This window comes from Miscanthus floridulus, chromosome 4 (genome assembly GCF_019320115.1).
Source record: "Miscanthus floridulus cultivar M001 chromosome 4, ASM1932011v1, whole genome shotgun sequence".
Lineage (NCBI taxonomy): Eukaryota > Viridiplantae > Streptophyta > Magnoliopsida > Poales > Poaceae > Miscanthus > Miscanthus floridulus.
Genome location: NC_089583.1, coordinates 61,144,025 through 61,165,982, shown reverse-complemented (window position 1 = coordinate 61,165,982; position 21,958 = coordinate 61,144,025). Strand labels below are relative to the sequence as shown.

The 21,958-nt window shown below is 38.4% G+C and overlaps 1 non-coding gene across 1 annotated transcript; it reads left to right on the top strand.

The window, feature by feature from the left end:
* The first annotated feature begins 21,584 nt into the window (after nt 1–21,584).
* Nucleotides 21,585–21,693, top strand: LOC136553055 (small nucleolar RNA R71). Its single transcript, XR_010782960.1, has one exon. It is a non-coding gene; the product is annotated as a small nucleolar RNA R71 (small nucleolar RNA).
* The last annotated feature ends 265 nt before the right edge of the window (nt 21,694–21,958 follow it).

Below are 21,958 nucleotides of genomic sequence, written 5' to 3'. Positions count from 1 at the left end.
ATGTTTGTTAGGCTAGGGAGGGGAGAAAGGTGCCACATCGCTGCTGCTCGCCCACCCTCGCCCTCACTCGCTCTCTCTTTGTCTCTCGCACGCCCACCGAGCAGAGAAAGCGCAGCGTCACCGTCGTTGTGTCATCGCTGGCCAAGCACGTCGCTGCCGTAGTGATGCCCTCTATATCATCGACCCGCTAACAACCCTAGTCAAGCACAAGTGAGGCCCCATTGTGCCATCACCGTGGTGCACCACCGAGCTCAAGCTCGCCGTGGCTAGGCCACCTCACGTCTGCATCGCTCACTCTCTCCACTGTCTCGTGGTCACTAGGTCCAGTAGATGCTGCAGCCGCTGGCCTTTGGCCAATGTAGGCCCCACCGAAAGGAGAACATGCACTACACCACCATGAGCTGGTCGTGCTGCTAGCATGCGTGCCATCGTGGCCATACATGCCCGGTCTTCTTTCCCTCTCACTTCTAGGTGTTAGGCCTTAGCCACGTGATGGCGAAGCTCAATGGGAGGGCGGATGCTCAATGCCGTCACCCGGCTTGCTGGAACATCACAACGCTGCTGTCATGCTTAGACCACCATGTCGCCATGCATGTGGCTGTGCCTCACTAGCACATCCTAGAGCCCAAATCCTAACCCTAGATCTCCGCTAGGTCACCCTTAAGCTTTAGCCGCGCTCATCTGAGCTCATCATGGCCAGAGATGGCCGGATCACCACCACGTGCCACCATTGAGCCACCATTAGCGTCACTACCATGCTTAGCCGCTAGGTAGAGCTTCAACCATCTAGCTCATTGGGTGTGGAATGAAGAGGTGAAGCTAGTGATGAAGACCGCGCCGCCAGAGACCTCGTCATCGGCGAGCTACAGTCAGTCAAAGCACTGCCCCTACTTTTGTGTCGATGACATGTGGGGCCGGTTGACTACGGGGCCCGGGCATCAGTGACCGTGGGGTGCACTGAAGCTTGGGTACGCGTAGCTGAATTCAAGGGATTTTATGTTTTTCTTTATTTGTTTTTTAAAAATTGATTCAAACTTCAAAAATTCATAACTAGTTCTAGGAGTGTCCAAATTTAGTGAACCAAATTTTGTTAGCTTCATCTTGATGAGTACCATGTGTTAAAAATATGAAACTTGGTATGTGCTACAGTTTTGTATACTGTTTAAATTTTCCTATTTATTCCTAATAATCTTCAAAAATCCATAACTTGAGTTGGGTATATGCTAAAAATGTGATTCTAATTTTGTTGGTCATGTCTTGACATGTTGTAGCTAGGAAAAATATGAAATCTACAGTTAGCATGCTTGGAATAGGATTTCTTATTTTAGTTTAATAGATGCTAGTTTCTGGGAAATGAATTGTTGTAAATATATGTAACCTATGAGCATGAATTTAATTTTCATGGTATGCTGGTGTTATGGTGAAAGTAAGAAAAATATGAAATATGTTGTTTGATACTTTTCACTATGCTAAACCTATTTAAGTTGCTATAAAGCATGTAACTTGTCATTTTTGTAGAGGCTTCGATACATATTCAAATGGCATGAAATTTTAACAGTGGTCTCTTGAGAGCATGTATGAGTTGCTATAATTTTTCTAGAATTTTTTGTTTACTAGAAGTAGCAGTTCCAATTTTACCCTAGCTATGCTTAGCAAATCAATAAATGCTTTTAAGAAATTGTTAGGGCTTAACCATGATACTTTTGGCATATTGATGATGGGTGTAATCTGCTGGTACCATTAGTTGTGCACAAAAGGGAGGGATTGTATGTAGCTAGATAATTATTGCACTATAATTTACCTACATCTAGTTATCTTGGCTTGTTGATTTGAATAAGCTTAGGATTGGTAAGTAGAGGCTTAAGCTAATTAAAATAAGTTGTTAGCTGCAGGTGATAGACCTCTTCATGATGATGAGAAACTCTATCTTAGGCTGCTAGAGCATGGTTAGTGTATGTTTCTTGTACTAGAGAAGAGATATACACCTACTCAATGAAATTTAGTTAATCATAGTATTACCTTGTTATCATGTTGGTTAGAGATGTATATATATATATATATGCATTACACCATATCATCCATATCATCACCTATGCATTCTTTGTCTCTTATTGTGTGCCCATGCATATAGGATTGCTAGAGGGAATAATGCTTTTGGAGTTCGAGGCAGTGGAAGTGGAGGACTAGCAGGAGGCCTAGCAGCCAATAGCTCTAGAAGGCAAAGAATAGGTCCTAGAAGATTTGCTTGAGTGCCCGGACCACAAGCCCTCATCTTACTTGAAAGGCAAGCCCCAGAGCATTCTAAGCCTCCTATGTTTTATAAATATCAACTTGAGTCCTTTATGTTTGATGCATTAGGTTATAGGAGTTGATTGGAAACACTTGATGCATATACTCTCCTTGTCCAGAAATATACCCTGAACCCTATGTAGGTCTAGGATCGAATATATGCTTAGCCATGCTTAGCTCATTAGAAGTTGGGTGATTTCCTGTCACCTACGAGATATAGGTGGATCTCGGATAACGGTTGCCTATATTTGCTATCGTGGAAAAAAACATGTGATGATGTAAATGGAGGCCGGACAGAGTCTATGTGGTAGGTGGATTCATGTGATTCCATCTGTGCTGATTAATGACCACATCGTTGGTGGCCCCCTTGTCATTTTGAACATAGCCTCTCACTTAGCTGGCCGGATAACTCGTTCTGACTGTGAAGCCAAGTAGCTCAACTCAAGCTGGGCCCCGTTCTGTAAGAGTGCACACACTAGAGGTAGTAAGGATGTACGAGGAGCCAGACGTGGGCCCAAAGGCAGGCTGGGCCTGACCATCCTAGCAGCTGGTTGTCCCTAATTGTGCGGTGCTGATCGAACCCGCAACATGTGTACCTAAGTTGTACCAAAGGTGACCTAAGACTACCTTGGCATAGGTATGTTTGGGCTTGTGCTAGGATTTCTGCCCAGCTGGTTGCAATCGATTTGAATTACCGTCTCTCTCGGATAGTGAGAAACTTGACTGAGCACCTTCATCGTAGTAACTTGATGGATTGTGATGGTTATGATGAATAGGAAAATATTATACCGGATATGGTTACTACTGTTTGCTTTAGCTTAAATCAAGTGATTGCTCTAGTACAGGTGCCAACCTAGACGTGCTTAAGTTTAATAAGTATAACTTGTTGCTAGAATAACTAAACAGATCAAGACATGTATTACTTTAGCTTTTACGCAAAATGTTGTCAAGCCAGCTCTACCTTCTACAGCCTTGCATAATCCTTGGTGTCATTTTATTTTTGGTTCATGACGGGTAAGTCTAGCTAAGTACCTTCTCGTACTCAGGGTTTATTTCTTACTTGTTGCAAATGGTACTGTATACTATGGGTACTACAAGAATTGCTTCTCTCCCACCATGGATGAGGAGTAAGGCCATGAGCAAGGCTCTTGTATTTTGTCTTATCTATTATGCTTTTGTTGGACTTGTTCACAAACTGGCATGTATTTGATTAAGTGTGTGTGATGTTGGTTTTAAAACTATATTGCTTTCGCTATTGTAGTTGAACTTGGTATTGTAATAACTATATTTGAACTCTGATGTATGTTGAGATACTTGTGAACTTATGTAACTTGTGGCTTGTATGTTGAATCATGTATGATCTTGGTTGTATGTTGGATTATTTCAGATCCTGCAGTGATACTCGATGGACTACCGAGTTTATATGGGCTCAAGTATGATAGTGCGACCACTTTGGTGGTTGCCATTGTACTTTTGTTCTTATAAATTGGTCGGTTCTACCACACTAGGGCTGGTTATATAGGCCAGAACATCAATCTTGAGCCCTTGGATCAAACCGACTTGAAAGAACAACATAGATGCAATCCTTAAGGTGGTGGAGAACCATTGTACAAAGGAGGGACTACCAGGTGGGGGCAGGGGGCTAGGCGGCCAGTAGGTGGGGCCAGCCAACCCCACATGTCAGCGTCTTGGCCTTCGCTTTGGTGTGATGTCTTTCTAAGTCTTCTAGAACTTTCTAGATTAGTTTTCACTACAAATAAGCGTATTTTTATTTAATGATTTGATCCTCTTGATAGTTTTCTAGATAAGCCCTGCTGAAAACACAGATTCACCAAAACTTGTGGAAATTGTTAGTTTAAACCCCTGAATCTATGTTGGTGATCTTATTTATACATTTATTGAAGTTAAGTTGACGGTTTATGATGGATGATAACTACCGTCAACAAACTTCCCTAAGCTAAACCTTTGCTCGTCCCTGAGTAAAGCTAATCTTAACAATGGATCAGGAGTTGCATCAATATTTTTACTCCTTAAAAGTACACATGCGTTCAATCAAGAATTCTCCTCCGGATTAAAATTCATTGATCTAACTTCCAAACTTACCCATATTACCTTTAACCATGGGGCTTTTGAGCTTTCAATTGGATCTTGAGTAATTGAAAGACAGAACAACCAAGTCAAGCACTATGTCTCAAGTTCTTTGTTCAACCATTATTCTAGAGTTTTTGGAAGTTTTTCAAAATAAAACTCAGGGATTCCATTGTATGACACTCTCAAGTCTCTTAAATATGTGGCATTTGTGGATCCTCACCAAGGCAATAAATGATGATATGCATTTCTTTTCCTACAACTAAGGCTTATGTGGAGCTCATAGGAATGGAAATTGCATGAAAGAGCATACTTGCAATACATATATAGCAAAGTCAAACCTCGGGTCCAAAGAGAGTTGGGTCATACAATCAAATCAAGATGTGCATGTGTGTGGAATATGGTGGATATATGGTGGCTAGCCTAATTCTATTATGCTACTAGAAAACATATCTCTCATTTGAACATGGAATCATCTTTGCAAGAAAACATGGGTGTTGACACAAAAATATGGCGATGTGATCAACACACATCAAGCTAGAAGATTTGAGTGGAATGAGACCAGAGATCTACTTGGATTCAACATAGAACCTAGCCAATTTTGAAAACCCAACGACGTGCCAGTCAATTTGACCTGCAATTGACAAGGAGAAAAAAATTTTATCAATAATTTAAGGTGGAACATGTCGGTGTTGCACCAAATAGTTCCAAATATATGGCTAGATAGCCGATTCAATGAAGCTATCAACTAAATAGTCGATATCCAGCACATTCATGAAATGAAGATCTTTAAATCAAAGATTACTGGCTAATATTAAATGATAATGATATGAATCAAAACAACCAATGCCCATGGAACATCAGAAAGCATCATTGGTTAAATGGAACATGATCGATATAAAGCACCGAGCCGATAAGTTTGATAAAAAGAGTATAACATGTGAACAAATCGACTGTCTAATATAAATGAATCTACAAACAGTCTTGAGTCTAATCTATTATCATCAACGGTGAGGATCAATTGGATCGATGGAGCTATGATAATGATAATAAACTAAAGCCAAATATTCTATAAAACAATCTATATGTTGATAGATTCATGAAAACATGCTATATGCGTGAGAGTATAAGCAAATTAGCTAAAATAGCTGATGAAGTCATAGCAAATAAACAGAGTACATATCTTGATCATGAACAAGGCCACTAATCGATAATTTCTAATCTAAAGTCTTACTAGTGAGGTTCGACGGGATTCATGCAGCTATGGTAGTGTCATTAGATTAGATCTCATTAACTAGTGAGTTTATTCAATATTGAAACATGTCTTTGGATGCATACTATGTTTGATTGGAATAGAGGTAAAATAGCCGATCTAGTGGAATTAAGCCATCAATTATAAGATTTAAAGCATGACCAGATCAAAGGATGACCAATTAATATGATATGATGCCGATCTATCTCTATCTCAATCGGGTGATTTTGTTATAATTAATAAAACATTAATTATAGCAAGATCGATAACTGGTGAATCAACAAAAAACAATGAGGAAAATCTTACTAATCTTAGCAAATTTGGTAACTAGTGATATTGTATTAAACAACAAATTATTTAACACAAGATCGATAACTTTGATCTATATTATGATTCATAAGGAGTCAATCAGCTAATGCAGCCTTACAAACTACGATACAGAGTGATAACTAACTTATATTATGGCTCATAAAAGATCAATCAGTTGATGCAGCTTTACAAGAACAATACAAGTCATGATGGTACTCACAAGCAAGCTGAAGGTCGATCAGTCGATGTAGCCCTATTTGCTGAAGAACTCACCGAGATCTACAGTACTCCTACTCCTAATGCGATGGCGAAAGCTAGAAAGATTGTATTGATTGCGTTTTCTTTTTTTACAATAACCAGGGTCTAATATTTATACCTGGAATCTAAACATGAATCCTTAGGTGTTGTACTCTTCTCTTATGACTTCTTGTTAAACATCCTAGACACCACTATCCTTCCTACCAAACATACTCTTCATCACCTTCTTCTTTATAATCGGCCTAGTTCTGATCAACAACTCGCTTTCCAAGCCGATCATGAATGCTTCTATTTTTTAAGCGTTGATCCACATCATTACGTTCGTATTCAATTTGATCATGGATAGACCAATGGTTGACTTGAGATTGCCTAAACTCCCAATATTGTTCGCTACATTCTGGGCAATTATTTCTAGTAGGCAATCTCAAACCTTCATTCCAACAATGTCTAAAGAAAAGGCAATTCCAATGTGACTCAACTTGTTCTCTTTCATATCTCTCTTCTTCTTGTTGACATTGATATTCCTTCTCTTCTAACTAGTACTAATAATCTTTCTCCTTCTACCATTGCCATTTATTCATTAGAATTCGAGATATAACACATGGTCTCATCGCACCATCTCTCGACGTTTCTCCCTGCTCATATCGGTTCTTTTATTGGTCACGACACCTTTTAATTTCTCCATATTCATCAGCCGATATTTGCATCCTCGGATGAAATGTTCTAGTTTCTCTTGCCCTAGCTGATGTTAAAACTTTAGTTTTCTCTTTGAATAACTTAGCATCAACCATGTTCTGATCCTTTAGGAAAGGATTACCAACAACTTTTATTTTCTGAGCTGTATCAAATTTAAGCTTCCCTTGTTGAATAGCCCTCTGAATATGCTGCCGAAAAATCCTGCAATCATTAGTAGTATGAGAAATAGTATTATGGTACTTGCATAACTTCTTATTCTTCAACTAATCGGGAGGTAATATAACATGATTGGCAGGCAGTTTAATCTGTTCCTTCTCAAGCAAGAAATCAAAAAGTTTGTCTGCTTTTGTAACATCAAAATCATAACTTCAATTTTTCCCCAAGGATTTGGAACCATTACTATCTTTTTACCCCGATTCCATTTAGCCATGGCAATTTCCTATTCTTCATCATCATCTTCAACTAATATGGATTATAAGCTTCAGTGATTGCAACATTCTTCTGGAATCGGGTATCTCTGCGCATATTCTGGAATTGGCTATTAAGTGCTACCACCCGTTGAGCCAATTGACCTAAATTGTTGAATTCTTGCCCAAGCAACTTTTCTCTATATGTTGGCAACATTCCTTGAACGACCAATGCAGCTAGTTGATCCTCAGTCCAATTCAACGAAAAGCATAAGTTTCTTGTTTCTTGGAACCTTTGAAGGAACTCAACACCTAGTTCATTAGCTCTTTACTTTATAGTTGTCAAATCTATGATCTTTCTTTCCCCTATCCCAGTCTAGAAATATGTATGAAATTTCTTTTCAAGATCACTCCAATTGGCAATAGAATTGACCGCTCGTGATGAAAACTAAGTGAAAGCTGGTCCTGACAGGGACAAAGAGAAGAAACGAACTTGATGCGCTTCTTCAACAGAGGCTTCACCCAACTAAGTAAGATATCGACTAACATGTTCTATTATACTTGTGCTATCTTGACCAATGAACTTAGCAAATTCTAGAAGCTTGTAATTCGTAGGAAGGGCCACTAAATCATACCACTCTGGATATGGATGTTTATACGAAAAGGTCTACCCTTTTGGTTTTAAACCAAACTGATTTTTTATCATTTTGGTTACTCTGAGCAACAATTCATCAGCATTTGAATTTGAATTTCTTGGCAATTGTTGACCCATCTGCAGATTGAAATTATGAGTGCCTTGATGTCCTGGATTTGGAGTCATATTGAGAGTATTATAATCTAAACCATAATGATATCCTTGTGGAATATCCATCTACCGGGCCCCTTGCTGATTTACTATTTGAAATCTTTGATTGAAAACATTAGGATCTGTATCTCTATGAATCCTTTGAACCGATGGTGCTATCTTTTGAGCCGACGGTGGTATTTGGCTTGATGTACCAAAATTAACCATCTGATTCTAAACTTGCCCTGTCGGCTGTTGCACATGCTGCACTGATGATCTAGGATTATATTGCATTTGATTAGTAGTAGCACCCTAAATTTGCTTAGATGAATTCTAAATTGCATGGCATCATCACTCTTGGCTAATGTTGCTTCTTGATGGCTAATACCGGCTTGATTAGTCCCCTGAGTCGACGGATGCAAAATATTGTAATAAGTCGGTCCAACCTGATCAAGTGGAAATCGATGAAACACATCCTTCATGGTATTGTGGAATGTATTCAAGAAAGCTATATTATGATTCAGCATTGCATCATGAACATATTTGTTGATAGCTTCTACAAAGAAACGCCTATCATCAGCTTCGTCTGTATCTGGCTGTCCATGCATCAAAACTCTCGGTAGTGGATATTTCTGTACAACTTTATTGTCACATGTTTTGGTGTATGACAACAAGCACTTGTTCTAAAACTCCTCTATAGCTTTACCAATGACATATTTATCCTCATCAGGTAAGTCTTCATAAGGTACCATAAGAATGTCCTGGTTGTTGTGAACCGTCATGACGATTGTGGTTCCATCGGGCATGCCAAATGTGTATTGACACAAAAATGTGGCCATGTGATCAACACACAACAAGCTAGAAGATCTAATAGAATGAGACCACAGATCTATTTGGCTTCAACATAGAACCAGCCGATTCTAAAAACCTAATGACGTGCTAGTTAATTTGACCTACAATTGACAAGGAGAGAAAATGTTATCAGTAATTTAAGGTGGAACATGTCAGTGTTGCACCAAACAGTTCCAAATGTATGGCTAGATAGTCGATTCAATGAAGCTATCGACTAAATAGTCGATATCCAGCGTATTCATGAAATGAAGATCTTTAAATCAAAGATTATAGGCTAATATTAAATGATAATGATATGAATCAAAATAACCGATACTCATGGAACATCAGAAAGCATCATCGGCTAAATAGAACATGATCAATATAAAGCATCGAACCGATAAGTTTGATGAAAAGAGTATAACATGCGAACAAATCGACTGTCTAATATAAATGAATCTACAAACAGTCTTGAGTCCTAATCTATTATTATCAATAGTGAGGTTCGATCGGATCGATGCAACTATGATAATGATAATAAACTAAGGTCAAAGATTCTATAAAACAATCTATATGTTGACAGATTCATGAAAACATGCTATATGTGTGAGAGTTTAGGAAAATCAGGCTAAAATAGCCGATGCAGTCATAGCAAACAAACATAGTACATATCTTGATCATGAACAAGACCACTAATCGATAATTTCTAATCTAAAGTCTTACTAGTGAGGTTCGACCGGATCGATGCAACTATGGTAGTGTCATTAGATTAGATCTCATTAACTAGTGAGTTTATTCAAGATTGAAACATGTCTTTGGATGCATACTATGTTTGATTGGAATAGAGGTAAAATAGCTGATCTAGCAGAATTAAGCCATCAATTATAAGATTTAAAGCATGATCAGATCAAAGGATGACCAATTAATATGATATGATGCCGATCTATCTCTATCTCAATCGGGTGATTTTGTTATAATTAATAAAACATTAATTATAGCAAGATCGATAACTGGTGAATCAACAAAAAACAACAAGAAAAATCTTACTAATCTTAGCAGATTCGGTAACTAGTGATATTGTATTAGACAACAAATTATTTAACACAAGATCGATAACTTTGATCTATATTATGATTCGTAAGGAGTCAATCAGCTAATGTCGCCTTACAAACTACGATACAGAGCGATAACTAACTTATATTATGGCTCATAAAAGATCAATCAGCTGATGCAACTTTACAAGCACAATACAAGTCATGACGGTACTCATAAGCAAGCTGGAGGTCGACCAGTGATGCAGCCCTATTTGTTGAAGAACTCGTCGAGATCTATAGTACTCCTCCTAATACGATGGCGAAAGCCGAAAGGATTGTATTGATTGAGCGTTCATTTTTTTACAATAACCGGGTCTAATATTTATACCTAGAACCTAAACATGAATCCTACTCAAATACGACTCATTACAATTCCTGGAATAAAAGAAAACTTTTAACTTAATAATAACTTGGACCCAAATTTTCCTTATTTGTAGAGTCCGACACATCTTCCTAGCGCCATTTAAGTATAGCCCGTTGACGCCGTCTGCTGATGTCATCTATAAAATAGCTGATTCTGACATTGCATCTAAATCAACTGATACTGATTCACATCTAATCGATTCCTTGATGACACAATCCTAGAAGCTTTGAGTTCCCGTGTTCTTCTTCCCAAATTTTGGTGTAAACAATGGGCTATCTTATTCATCTTATTTTTTTAGACGGACATCTAAGTACCCATTGTTTTAATACTACGAACACTTGTCCATTTTTCCAACGTTTTCTTTTTTTTCTCTCTTTTTTATGAATAATTTTTTTTTGCATAGCCCATGCCTCTTTTCTGCAATAAAATATTTGAGAGATAACAATAGAACTTGAAGCATTTATGTGGTGGAAATAGATAAAGCATATTTTTGGTGTTTTCTCCCAGTGTAGGAGTAAAACATTTTTGGGTGGATCTAGGTAGAAAGCATGTTTTTGCACCTATCTCTAGTGTAGGAATAGTGCATATGTGGGTGGTGTGTACGTGATCTTGATTTTAAGAGCATGACAAACCTCTCATAAGGCATCAACAAAGCTTGACTAAACTCAATGCAAAACAAGTAGCATATAAGTAGAAGTTTTTCCTAGTCTTGATATCATGTTTGGCTCTTGGTAGGAATTCAAGCTTTATCATACAGGAACTCATCATGTTGTCTTTTTTGGTTTTCAATAGAAATCTCTAGAATTTAGTATTACTTGGAATAAGATAAATAGCAGATTAGACCTTCTCATATCATATCCGTCAATTACCTAGATTTAGATCAAGCATTTGCTACCCACGAGTTTCAAGTTCAGAGCAAAATTTCATGTCAAATCAATTTCATCCAAAACTCAGGAGAGTTCTAGGCTAAAAACTAGGTACTTGGAAGGAATTATAACAGAGCAACTATTCATGATTTCTATCATGTGAGATCATCTTCAAGTTCTATTTATTTATTTGACTCTTAAAGACAAGAAACTAAGGTATACCTTGAGAAAATTAAACTTAAAGGAAACTTTGTACACACTAATATATATAGAAGATAAAGACAAATTTTTATTTTTGTTTTCTTAGTTTTGCATTTTTTAATAATACAAATTCAAAAATTAAATAAACTAATGAAAATAATAAAATACCAGAAAGAAAACTTACCTAAAATAATGGGGGCTCCTTCCCCAAGCTGGATATTGCTGCAGTCTCTCAAAAATGCCGGTCGATGTGGAGACCCTAGAACAAGTATCGCCAATTGTCATTCTCCTGCTCCTGGTGCTACTAGATGGCGACAAGGCCGTTGTCCTGCTTCTTCTTGACACTAGGAATGTTGGTGTAGGGTGTTCTGGATCTCATGCTGGCTCTCCTCGATGGTAGTGAGCCTAGTGTTGAAGCGAACGTGTTCCATCTGCTGCTCATGGTAACCCATGGGCGGCGGATGGTGGCCCATGTCTTGATCATGATATCCCGTGGGGTGGTCATGGAAGCCACGAGCAGAGGACATACGTCCTCCCTAGTAACTAGTAGAGACCTCCTCATATGGCTGCTGCTGATAGTAGTCAAAGTTGCCATCCTACCATTACGCACTTGAGCCCTAATGCCAGGAACTCTCCAAATGATGTGAAGAAGGTCACTCCCATCTAGCATGCTCAGGTTGGTGCATACAGGAAGATCCCTACTAGTCCTAGCCTGCACACACATAATGGTGCACCTGGAAAGGTCTTGCTTGATCAAATCCTATGTAGCTGGTGAAGGCACAACCTTCTAGAATGGGGTCATCTCCATAGTACTGAGGCTACGGGTTGCGAGTGGTCCTCATAGAGGCACTCCTGCAAGGTGCTTTCTCCTTTCTCTGCAAGTCAAAGACAAACGAATTCACTGCATATAGACCAAGGTTCTGGTCTAGTAACAGGAACTCGGTTGTAAAATCCATATACATCATGACAAGTTTCCCGTGCTTACCCTTTTTTAACATATGTGCATGGTTAAAATAGTCGTAATCAGTAAGCTAGTGGGGAACATCATTGTAAGTAACAAAAGCACTTTCTAGTAGACCCAAATTTTTAGCTATGCAGGTGACCAACATCTCCCTTATGACCAGGAATTTCTAACCATTGTGTCATCATTAATTTTATAGGTGAGACTTTTTTCTTTTGATCATGGCATAATGTAGTTTTAATTCATCATTCCTAACTGTGTGGAAATCACTTCTAGGAAAAGAAAAAATCCTAGCCATTTGTGCATGAATATTAAAGTAGGATGATGAATTTCATTGGTGGGAGGGCAGTAGCAAACAATTTCTTTTGAAATCTCCCTCCAAAACTTATCCCTATCAAAGTCTTTTATAGTAGAGTCTACATTAATTATGCACTAAGAGTGAAATCCAAGAAGTTCACTAATATTTTTCTCAGGAATAGAAAATTCTTTCCCGAAAAGTCTAAATGAGATTTACGAATCGGTGGGTTGTAGAGTGCACAAAAATTCAGTAGTCAAAAGTCTAAACCTGGCTCATCAATTTCCCAAGCATTCTCCCATCCTACGGTCTTAAAAATAAGTTTGAATTTCGTGGTCATACCTGTGGCTTGTAGTAGGGCTGGATCGTAGGCAAAAGTGAGGACAAAATCCTAGGTCTTCAGCTTCTTGAAGATGTTCTTCTCCCTATCTCCCTGGAGCTTCAGCTGCTTCTCTTGTAGAAGAACATTCCTCTCTGTGGGGGCTGATCGGGATAGCGCTCCAACAACAGGAGATGGAGGATCAACCTCCATGTCGGTGCTTGCTTGGGATGAAGAACTGCTTGTTGAACGGAACGATATCTTGCTCATTTTCCCACAAAATATACAAAAACAACACAACTCGTGGAACGAGATTAGGAAAATAAAAATGTTAGTGGTTAGTTGTCCAAAAGTCAAGATTGTGGCATGACTTCCAACCTAATTCTTTTTAGTTACCTCTCTTGATTTAGACACCACTACCACTCTTAAACTCTATTTTTCTTGCTCAAATTTCAACAACACCTCTCTCTCTTCCACAAGATTTTAGCACTACTTTCACACCGAAACTTCCTCACACTCTTTCTTACTCCAACACTGCTACCCAAGAAATTTCAACTATGAAATTTTGAACTAGAATTTCAAACTTGGAAGGTTGTTTTGTGTTGTGCTTGAGGCCGAGAGCAACCAGGAAGGAGTGGTATTTATAGAGGGGGAGGTAGCTGGCTAGCCAGCCTAGTGGTGGGGCCAGTTGGCCCCACACCATGGTCAAATGGCCTCTCCATTTTCTTGGTGGATCTTTGCTTCGTGGTTAAGTAAATGGAGTGCTCCTTTCGGTGGATATTTGCTCTGGACGGTGCAGAGTGGAGATAAGTGGAGATATAGTGAAGATATGGAGGTGATGGTGGAGGTTGAGTGGAGATGGAGGTGATGGTGGTGGGTCCCAAGTGTATGTGGGTCCTGATGCCTATATTTCTATCGTATATATGTATAAAAATGCAATGCAAAAATATTTTATGATACCATGAAATATAAGAAGATGAATGATGGTATTTTTATTTTTTACGCCTCCATGGTAAATATTTCTTTACGGGGTTTTGTGGTCTGTAAAAATTATTTTCATGGGGCTTGAATTTTTATGATGACATGATATGAATTTTTATTTCATTTTTCTAAGTATTAAAAAGTAAACATGCCAAACAAAAATATAACACAAAAAATAATTATGGATAACTATCGAGTTACCTCATGAGCGAGGGTTTGGAATTTTGAGTCCACCGAATAGACTTCTCTGTTCGGGTTTATTCTTCAGGTATATCCTTCGGTCCTAGAGATGGAGAACTTGATACTCACTTCTCATGCCACTCCAGATTGGAGCATTGTTCCGGTCTTGGCTTGAAAGTGAACCGCTCTTCCTTTCCATTAATATGGAATTTAATTTGTCCAGCTCTGACATCAATGTGAGCATTTGTAGTACTCATGAAGGGTCTCCCAAGTATGAGGGGTGTCTTCATGTCCTCCTGCATGTCAAGTACTACAAAATCTATAGGAACAAAGAAATTTCATATTTTTACCAAAATATTCTTAGCGATTCCTATAGGGTAGCAGACCGATTGGTCAGCCAGTTGCAAACACATCGATGTTGGTGTGAGTGTTGAATACTCGAGCTTGTCAAATACCTTTTTGGGCATGACACTAACACTTGCTCTAAGATCACATAACACATTCTCAAAGTTCTAGCTCCTGATCGAACAATCGAGAGTGGGACATCCTAGATCCTTCTTCTTGATAGGTGAAGTGTTTAGGATGGCCGCACTATACTCCTCTATTTACTTGTTTCCATAGTGGAAGGCAGTGGTCTTTTATTATTGAGGATGTCTCTAAGATACTTCGCATAGGTAGGTACCTATAAGGCATCTAGCAATGGAATATTGATATATAACTTTTGAATTACCTCTAAGAACTTACCAAACTGCTCATCCATTTTGGCTTTCCAATTTCTATGCGGAAACCTCTTGCGTGTAACTCTCACTCTTGTGGCCCAACTTCTTCAACTTCATTAGTTCTCTTCTCCTCTTCCTGCACTACCACTAGTGTCTTACCTGTCCTTGTCGGATATGGTGGATCACGAGTAGACTTGCCACCTCTTGTGGTTATGGCATTTACCTTCTCAAGGTTAGTGGCAAAAGGCATAGCAGTAGCCAACTGGGCTAATTGTGATCTATCTTTTTATTATAGCTAAGTTGGTCTTTTATGGCGGAAAAAACTATCCATTTTAGTATTTATGTTTTTAGGACCTTATCATTAAAAGCAAGTTTCTTAGAAATATTATCATTAATCCTAGCTTGTTCTAAGATCGAGTCTCTCAAGGATGGCTGTTTTGAATTAAAAGAATTATAGTAATTACCTGGATACTTACCTTGGTAATTTAACTGTTGTTGTTGATTCCATCCTTATCTCTGTTATTGTAGAGCAAAATTGTTGATGACGATATTTGCATCCTCCTCATATTCAGGGAATTCAAACCCCAAATATTCTCCACATGTGTTTTGAGCATTGAATGCATCTTGAATGGCCTAATGATCTCTCTTGTAATTGGCTCGTTGTTCAAGCCAATTCAACAAGACGTCCATCTTGGTTGATAGTGCACACACCTCTTCTGGTACTTCTTCACTCTTATTGCATAATTGAATGTTGCATGATGACTAGCCTTGAGTAGAAGCTATCTTTTCCATAAGAGTTTTAGCCTTGATTAGAAGCTACTTATGCTAGCAGTGCCATTGAAACTTATGTTATTGTAACCATTTTAAGGCTATGTTGTTTTGTCCATCGTATTTGTAAACTTGGCAACATATTATTATTTGTGAACTTAATTGTAAACATTATTTCTGCTACAACTCCATGTATGTGATGTGTATTTGCTTAATCTTGGAATCTTGGTTGTGATGTTGATTTACCAAGGTCCTTTGTGATACTCGATGGACTACCGGGTTCATGTAAGTGCAAGTGTGTGTGTGCCAACGTGTTAAGCGGAGGCAGCTGTGCTTGAGCTTGTATAAATTGGGCGGTTCTATCGCACAACTCATAATAGGGGTAAGTCATAGGATAAGATATATGATAAGTATTGACTAATAATAATGATAAATCACGCAAAGTATGCCTTTCTATGGCATTAGCATGGTCTGATAGAATATTAGAGGAATAATTCCTAAGTTATTCTTAATTACAAGTCAAAGCATACATTGATTAGTGCAATTATACCTAGTAGTCATTGCTAAGTTCATCTTTATATCTACACATATAGGATATTACCTAGGAAGATTAAGAACAGAGCTTGTTCTTCCTTCATAACTGGACCCTACATGCGCCTATATTTGGGGAGTGGATTGCAAAGGACTCAATGGGAGTGTCACATCCATGAACTACCACATGACCTAGAATATAGGGTGTATCCGCAAGTAAATAACATATAAGCACCACACTTACACAATGTCGAGCACTCACCCATGGTACCTTAGAGTGAGCGCTATACAGACTTATGCATGAATATGATGATAATCTAACTATACTAAGCATATAATCAAAGTAGATGATGAATATATAATGAAGAACATGAATAAAGTGAATACTAATATTGTCATAACAATTGTAACTAGCATACAAAGGTAATCGAGGTATAAAAGAGAGGGGGGGGGGTACAAAGATTATACCAAACCACGCTCTTGACACGATCGGGAATCCAAGCGAAGCTTGCTTGTCTCCCTCTAGACCTAGCCTAACTAGCTATGCCCTAGAATATGATGGAGCTCTGAGGATGATTAGGGTTTCTGTCTTCTTGAATTACTTGATGATTGGGGTTATGCCCGGGGGGTTTGTAGGGGCTGATATATATAGGCCAAAGCATCCAACGTGAGCCCTTGGATCAAACTGACTTAAAGGATGGTGACCTTGGAGACGGTGGAGAACCAACATTTGAAGGAGGGGCTGACATGTGGGCCTAGGGGGGCAGGTGGCCTGCAAGTGGGGCTTGCCAGACCCACCTAGTAGTCTCTGCCTCTGCCTTGGCGTGGAGTCCTCTGGAGTCTTCTAGAGTCTTCTAGTATCCCTTTCGCTATGGATAGGCCTGATTAGATCTGACATCTAGGTCCACCTTGACGGTTTTCTAGATAAACCCTGTAGAAAATGTAGATTCACCAAAACTCATGGAATTTGTTAGTTTAAACCCCTAGACCTTCGTTGATAATTATATTTATACCCTTATGCATGTTATTTTGATGGTTTATAATGGTTGTTAACTACCAGTCAACAAACTCCCCCAAGCTTAACATTTGCTAGTCCCTTAGCAAAGCTAAACTTAGTAAATGGATCAGGAGTTGCATCGATGCTTTCACTACTCAAAAGCACACATGCGTTCAAACAAGAACTCTCCTTTAGATTAGAATGAACCAATCTGACTTTCAAACTTACCCATATAAGCTTCAACCATGGGGCTTTTCAGCCTTCACTTCGGTCTTGAGCAATTGAAAGGCAGAACAATCAAGTCAAGCACTATGTCTCAAGTTCTTTGTTCAACCATTATTCCAGAGTTTTTATAGATTTTTAAAATAAAACTCAGAGCTTCCTTTGTATGACACTCTCAAGTCTCTCAATATATGTGGTATTTATGGATCCTCACCAAAGCAATAGTGGTGTTATGCCTTTCTCTTCCTACAACTAAGGCTTATGTGGAGCTTATAGGATCCAAAGAGAGTTGAGTCATACTTGCATGAAAAGAGCACACTTGCAATACATATATTCTAAAGTAAAACATCGGATCCAAAGAGAGTTGAGTCATACAATCAAATCAAGATGTGCATGTGTGTGGGTGCAGGGATATATTTGGTGGCTAACCTAATTCTACTTTGCTCCTTGAAAACATATCTTTCTCTTGAAACTTGGAAACAACTTTGCAAGAAAACATGGGCTATCTTATTAATCTTTTCTTCTCTTTTTTTAGGCAGGCATCTGAGTACCCATTATTTTAAATATCTTGGATACTTGTCCATTTTTTCTCATCTCTTTTTTTTCTCTTTCTTTTTTATGAATAACTTTTGCCGCAATAGAACTTTTGAGTGATAGCAACAAGAACTTGGAGCATTTATTGGATGGATATCCTATAAAGAATATTTTTATTGTTTACTCCTAGTGTAGGAGTAAAACATTTTTGGGAGGATCTAAATGGAAAGCATATTTTTGCACCTACCCCTAGTGTAGGAGTAATGCATATATGGGTGGTGTGTACGTGATCTAGATTTGAAGAGTATGAGAAACCTCTCATAAGGGTCAAGAAAGCTTGGCTAAACTCAATGCAATGCAAGCAGCATATATGTGGAAGTTTTCCTAATCTAAATATCTATATGGCTCTGGTAGGAATTCAAGCTTTGTCATACAGGAGCTCATCATGTAGGATTTTTATGTTTTTCAAAAGATAAATCTCTAGAACTTTAGTGTCACTTGGAACAAGATAAATAACATCTCAAACCTTCTCATATCATATCCATCAATTACCTAGACATAGATCAAGCATATGCTACCCACGAGTTTCAAGTTTAGAGTAAATTTTTATATCAAACAGTCATATCCAAAACTCAAGAGAATTCAAGGCTGAAAACTAGGTACTTGAAAGAAATTATGATAGAGCAACTATGCATCATTTCCATCATAAGAGATTATCCTCATAGTTCATTTATTTAGCTCCTAAAATCAAAAAACTAAACACATAGATTTTATTTTATTTTCATTTTTAAGATCACACCTTACTATTATATATAAGACAAATACAAATATAAATTTTTATTTTGCTTTTAGTTTGTTATGCATCTTTTTTATGACTTAGAAATAATGAAACAAAAGGGAAAGAAATACTTTGCTCGATATATGGGGGATGCCTTTCTCCCATGCTGGATGTTATCATGGTCTTTCTTAGAGTGAGTCTACTAGCAGAAGTCTTTCTCATCCGTCTAGAAGTTGTGTTCCTCGTGCAGCGAGTGTAGTGATAGTTTGGAAAAATGTACTTCGAATGGATGGCTTTACTCTTGATCATCCTACAAAATACTCCAACAAGAACATCTAAACTCGTGGCACAAATTAGGATAAGGGGTTAGTGGTTAGCCATTCAGAGATTTATTGTCCTAGGGGGTTTAGTCAGATTTCCTGATTGGCAAAGTTCTAACATGATGTCTATTTAATATTTTTGGATTTTCTTATTTATATAATACAAGAATAAAATATGCATGCATGATTTATTTTTTTATGCCACCACAGTGAATATTCCCATGGGTGTTTACACATTGTAAAATTACTCATGTGGGGCTTAGGATTTTTATAATGTGATGATGATATTAAGTGATGAAACTTTTTTATTTTCTCTTTTATGAGTGCAAGGCAAATGTAGAAAAGTAAATATGATTAAAGTAAAAATAATAATAATTTATGAATATTAAAAAGTAAATATAGATAACTACCGATGTTACCTCATAGCCAGGGTTTAGATTTTTGAGTCCTCCAGACAGGACTTAGCTAGAGAAAAGTCCTTAACTTTTTGGGTGCATCATCCGATCTCAATGATGGAAGCCCAGATGGTTGCACATCTTGTGATGGTGTCTCTGATGGTGTTGTCACCTTCTCTTTCCATACCTACTTGGTCTATGGACTTGACTTAGGTGAAGTAGGTTCATCTTTTATAACTTCTTTAGGTTCCTCATCTTCCTCCCAACCTTTCTTTGAGGATTGATTCTTCCGACGTTGGGATGATCGACATTTCCTCCTAGAGTGGGTCTTCTTGGGCTATTCATAAGTGGTATAACTATTAAAATAACAACATACCTTTTCTTCAGGGAATTGGAAGTGGGCTTGTCCAGATCTGATGTAGATGATTGCGTTGGTAGTGTTGAGGAACGGTCTTCCAAGGATGATGGGCATATCATCTTCTTCTTCACCCATGTCTAGAACCATGAAATCGGCATGGGCAAACTGATTGTGTATTCTTACCATAACATCTTTTGCTATTCCTTCTAGAAATCTAATAGATTGGTCCACCATCTGCAATTGCATATATGTAGGGGACAAAGGTTCATCGCTGAATAAGTATTCATACATTACCTTGGACATTATTGACACCCGACCCAATGTCGCAGAAGGTCTTGTGGAATATTCTGTCCAATGGTACACTCGATCGTTGTACTCCTAGATCATCATTCTTAGCAAGGAATGGTAAAGCGAGGAGGTGGTCGTACTTTGATCAGAGTGTGTTGATCATGTTGACTTATTCTTCTTGAGGGTGCCTAGCATTGCTCTTCCTCCTTGTCCTATTGTTCTTCTTCTTAGGCATTGTTGTCTGTTCGGGTAGGTACGACATTTGTGGATGTCCGAGAGATCGCAAGATGCGGTTCTTGAAAGAAAACTTTTCCTTTTTATTCTTGATTGTGAAATAGATCTTGGCACTGTCCACGTAGATGATGGCTTTTGTGGTGCTTAGGAAAGGTCGGGCCAAAATAATGGGTGCCTTTACATCTCCACCTATTTCTAGGACCACAAAGTCTATGGGAACATATGATTGTCCCACTCGAACAAGGACATCTTCAAGAACTCCCTTGGGGTAACAGAGTGACTCTGCAAGCTACAAATGCATATTTGTGTACAACAAAGTATCTCCATTAATTTGATCATAAATTACCTTAGGCATGATGTTGACACTTGCTCCAAAGTCACAAACAACTTCTTGAAAAATGTGAGGTCAAATGGCGATGGGGATGACAGGTCTCACTAGATCGCTCTTCTTTTCTGGCAAGGTATAATCTATCCACCTTCCCATCGATGGTTGTATATAGTAATATGTTGCATTGTGAATATTGACAAGATTTATAGTTTCTAGATCTTCCAGCTACCCCAGAATCTTACCTTTATTGCACGGAGGAACAACAGCTGCCAACTGAGCTATTTGTGATTCTATCATTTTATTAAATCTATGCTAGTTCTTAATGGCAGAAGCAAAGCTATCTATTCTATTATTTATGTTCTCTAGAATTTTATCATTGGTAGCTACCTTTCTAGATAATCCCTTAATAAGTTTGGATTGGCCAGCAATTAATTCTCTCAAGGGTGGTTGATTGAAATTATTAAAATTATTACCTTGATAGTTACCTTGGTAGTTTGGTCTCTGTTGCTAGTTCCATCCTTGATTCTGCTAAGGACAAAAGTACTTGTTGTTGTTGACAAAGTTCATATCCTCATGAGTTTCAGGATAGTTGCTCCCTAAATTCCTAGTGTTTCCACACACTTCACATGTCATGCGAGAATCATGAATATGCATGACCTCTTGCTTCTCATTGGCTTGATCTTCGAGCTTCTTCATCAGCAGATCCATCTTAGCAGAAAACATTCCTTCCTCCTTGAGTTGATGCATACCACCACCCCTCTTGCGGGTTTGAAGACATTCTTCATTCCAACCTTGGTTGTAGGCCATCTTCTCCACAAGAGTTATCGCAGCTAGTATTATGAGTGACAGGAATGCACCTCCAGCAGCAGCATCCATAGTCTCATGGGTACTGTTGGTCAACCCATGGTAGAAAGTCTGTATGAGTAGCCAATTCTCCATCCCATGATGAGGACATTCCACAATGTAATCTTGAAAGTGTTCCCATGCCTTAGGGACAGATTCATCATATTGTTGCTAAAAGCTTAAGATTCTCCCACGCAGAGCATTGGTCTTGCCTATGGGAAAGAACTTTGCTAGAAAGGCAGTGGAGTAGTTATCCCCTATAGTATTTGTATCTTTGTTGGCATAGAAACATTGCTTTGCCTTCCCAAGAGTGAGAATGGGAAGAGGAGAAGTAATATGGCATCTTGGGTTACTCCTTTGATGGTGAAAGTGCTCCAGATCTCTACGAAGTGTTGGAGATGTGCACTCACATCTTCATTTGCCTTTCCACAAAACTGGCTTGCTTGCACCATGTTGATGAGGGCTAGC